Source organism: Hipposideros armiger, unplaced genomic scaffold, assembly GCF_001890085.2.
Source record: "Hipposideros armiger isolate ML-2016 unplaced genomic scaffold, ASM189008v1 scaffold_116, whole genome shotgun sequence".
In the NCBI taxonomy this organism is placed as follows: domain Eukaryota; kingdom Metazoa; phylum Chordata; class Mammalia; order Chiroptera; family Hipposideridae; genus Hipposideros; species Hipposideros armiger.
Genome location: NW_017731466.1, coordinates 1,780,781 through 1,785,250, shown reverse-complemented (window position 1 = coordinate 1,785,250; position 4,470 = coordinate 1,780,781).

Below are 4,470 nucleotides of genomic sequence, written 5' to 3'. Positions count from 1 at the left end.
GAGAGAGAGAGAGAGAGAGAGAGAGAGAGAGAGAGAGAGAGAGAGAGACAGAAAATGCCTGACTGACAGGCTGATGATCAAAGAGACAAAGAGAAAGAGTGGTAATTAACTGCTTGAAAAGGAGTTGAGGGGTACACAATATTACAAAGCATAAGTTGATTTTTGAAAAGCAGAGCAACAAAGAAAGAGCAACTAAATGAATAGAAAACATAGGGGAAAGCACAAACCTGAAAAGAGATTGAAGAAACTACAAATGAAAGCAAGAGTAAATTAATAGGAAAGAAAAGGTGACCCCAGGCAAGGCTGTCTAGGGTGTGTGCCCTGGGCAAATATTTTTTTGCACGGTCTCTGACTATATAAACAACTTGAATTTTTAAAAGTTTTATAAAATTCATGAGACATAATGATTTATCAGTGGAAATTTAGAATAATGGGTAGAGAAGAGGTACTTTCATATTTGTTTATTGTTCAGTCGGTGTAACTGAGGATGATTCACAATGTCTAGGCACCATCGTCTCCTGTGTGGGTACCAGAACCATCTCTTTGTTCTTTATTGTTACATGTGCTATGTTTTCTCCCACTGGGAGAAAAGGGTAACAATGCTGTTATTAACACAACACCATAGCTCTTTAAAACAGATGTGTATTGAAACAACATAGATCCTCTCAGCTCTGCATGTCCTTAATGTCATTTATTTAATGCTGGTTACATCGTCACGTGTGATACTCATCATACATCCTGACATCATGAATTCAAGCTTCCAGGAACTCTCTCCAAGGTTGTTACTGGTTTTGTGGATGAGTAAGGCAAACTGTACCCATAATATGAAGGGAAATGTGAATGTTAATTCACTTTCTGTTTACGCTAAATGCTACTGTTTGAAATTTTCTAGAATAAACACGGACCAGAACATTTTCCAACCATATCTTCGGGTAATCACTGAATTCCTAGGATGTGATTTCTTTCAATGTTGACAGCACCTCTACCTTCCACAAACCCAACCACAGTGGTCCTCATCAACATGGCTTTAATGTTAACATAGAATTCAATGACACCTAGAGAGGGTATTAGTCAGAAGGGTCTATTGGCATTGCAGAGCAATACTTGAAAGCTCTCTGAGGAGCCACCTCTGGAGGACTGCTTAGAGAAGGGTTTTGACCTCCTTAGTGCCAGTGACTGGAGGTGAGCAGGGTAAAGGATGTATGATGCCACATTTGCTGCCCTGGGGTGCTATAGACCAAAGGCTGCTATAGATTAGAATACAGAGGGTGAGAGCCGACAGATGAACCCAGAATGTGCCAACCCAAGGGTTAGCAGTAGGCCATGAACCTGTATCTCCTACTTGAGAGTCATCAAAATCTTGTATGGTGGCTCAATCTCATGAAATTTCAAAAAAAGGAAGACTGGGCTATTCTGGTGAGCAATCGCTAGACAGGCTACCCTTCTGGAATTAGAGATAGGGCTGGGGTCCCAGAATGATCCCATAGATATGAGTCCTGGAGTTCTTTGGGGTCCCTGGTTGACTCCATATGGTGGATGAAGAGTAGAGAGTAAAGAACACCCTAAAGGGGAGAAATGGGAACCAGGGTGCACAAGGATATTAGTCCTGGGACCCTGCCTAGGTAAGACTACCACCCCAGTTGTTCTCAGACACCTGAGGGAACTTTGAAAATGTTGAGGAAGCTACTTTAAAATGTGGGCGGTCCTGAGGCGTAGGGCTTTGGACAGACACCTCTGATCCAAGGGCTGTACTGATGTCAAAGATGACTAACAACATCTATTAACAACTGAAAGAGCTGTGGAGAAACCTGAGACATAGGGCACTTAAGCAAAATGTCCAATTAACAGCTTCTAAATGGTGGAGTCTGATTTGAACCCAAACAATCTGGCTTTAGGACCTGTGTTCTCTGCTGCGAAAATATGTGAAAAGATTATGGACTTTATATTCGGACAGACTTGGGTCTGACTCACCACCCAGTATATAACCTTGGGATGAAGTGGAGACAATAGTACTCACTTCATATGATTGTTTTGCAGGGATCAGCTAACTTTCTCTGTAAAGGACCAGATGGTAAATTTTTTAGGCAGCCCATATAGTTTCTGTTGTAACTCGTGAATTCTGTAGCATGAAAGTAGCCATAGACAATGCTTAAATGAATGGGTATTGCTGTGTTTTAATAAAACACCATACAAAAACAGATGGTGGGCTGGATTTGGCCCACAGGCCTTTGTTTGCCAACACTTGTTTGAGTATTAATTCAGAAAATTAATTAATAACAGTTTTATAATAGTTACCTGCACTTAGTAAACATTCAATAAGTATTAGCTGCTATTATTATACCAACAAAATAATTACATTTTAAACTTGTTGGTTTAAGGTTCTCGTATCCCTGCCACTTTTTAAAAATTTTGGTCTCATTACTTCACAGTTATAGTATACATAATTTGAGGGAAAATAATGGGTGAATAAATGTTTCATGAATTGAATTCTTCCTCATTACCATTATTTTTCAAAACTTCGTCTTAGAGTTACTGTCCATCTGAAAACGGTCATTGTCTTTGAAATGTATGAGTCAAAAGGAGCTGGTATCTGTTGAGTGTAGCTTTGTTATGCATTTAAAATAAAATTTTCCATTCGTTCATAATTCTATTTCCGTAATATAAAAAATAGTGGGAATTTTAGATGCTATAAATCAAATTCTTCTTTGAAACTTACATTTCAAGAATATATGTAATACATAACTAATCAGATTTATCATCATCCATTCGTGATTTCCATACCCATTTATGGTATTATTTATTTGGAATCTACACAGTTTTTTTTGTACTTCTTTTCTAAACAGCATTTCTTATCTTTGGGAGATGAACCCTTCCCCGATTCCATTCATGTGGTTTAAAATAGCTACCATCAATGTCAACTGGTCTTGGGGTGAGCACTAGACCCCAGCTGTGAGCTGCAAATGTTCATTGCTTCCGTTGGTCTTATTTCCAGCTGTTGAAAGCATTTGTCAGACAGAATGGAACTGAGTAGAGCACAGCAGAGGCCCGGGGTTGGAGGGACAGAAGCTTATGATGATCAAGTTCTCACCTGAATTACCCCTAAAGTCTTCCAACATCCTCTCATTGTTTGGTTATGAGACAATGAGTTCTTCCTTTGCCTAATCAAATTTTAGTTGATCTCGGACTATGACATCACCTTTGAGTGATGCGAATCAACCCCACTTGGCTTATCCCAAGGGAAAATTTACCCTCTGCCACTCACCAAATGTGTGGCTTTGGCATCATAGAAAGTAACTTCCAAAGACTAAAGCTCATTCAAAGGCACTCCTTTCATTCCGAAGACCAGATGGAACCAACTAAGTCAAGAAGAGAATGACTTTAAATGACTGGGCATGGTTTTTTCATTTATTTTTTATAACTAGTACAACTGGGAACATTGTGCCCAATTTGGGTGGGAGGAGGGAGAAAAACTCCCAGCTGATATTACTGGGCTAAGAGAAATTATGGACTATTTTACAGGCTTGTACTCAGGGTTTTGTAGCAAAACATTTTAGGGAAACCTAGTTAAAAAAATAACAGCTGACTTCCCTGATTGTTTTTAGCTTTAGCTTTTTTTTTTTTTCTCCTATTCTTCCCTGGTTTCTTGGGATTCATCACATGGGCATTTGGTAAAAAAACAGGCATGACCACACATTCGCACAATGGTCCCAATTCTCTCTGTATTCTCCAGTATTAGTCAGCTTGGGCTACCGTAACAGACTATCACAGACTGTGTGGCTTAAATAGTAGAAATTCATTTCCTCATAGTTCTGGGGGATGCAAGTCTGAGATCAGGGTGCCAGCATGGTCAGGTTCTGGTGAGAACTCTTCCCAGCTTGTCTTCGTGCTGTGTCCTCACATGGCCAGGAGAGAAAAAGAGAGCAAGCTGGCTGGTCTCTCCTCTTATAAGGGCACTAGTCCCATCATGAGGGCCCCATCCTTGTGACCTCATCTAAAACTATCTCCCAAAGGCCTCACCTCCAAATACCATCATTTGGTTAGCTTCAACATATGACTTTGGTGGAGGCACAATTCAATCCATTGCATTCCCTTAGCAGATTATTGGTTTCTAGATATTAACCTATTAGTTGTTCTAAAAGTTGAGAAGAACCAACTATCCAAATACATTCTCATCTGCTCATCAAACAGCGGAGTGTGAGGCAATGAGGAAGGCCTCTCGGAACCAGAGATCTGGGTAGACGATTTATTTAAGTAGATTACTTAAGGGTTTTCTTTTGTGTTTTTTTTTAAGATTTTTATTGGGGAATTGGGGGGATGGGAACAGCGCTGGGGAATCAAGGGAAGGGGAACAGACAAGTTGCTGTCGTTTTCTTCTTCAGTCTAGTTGTGGAGGACGTTGCTTCACTGGCCCAAGTTGGCACCATCATTGCGCTCTTTTCAGGTGAGGCAGATCAGTCACCGGCTTCTGGA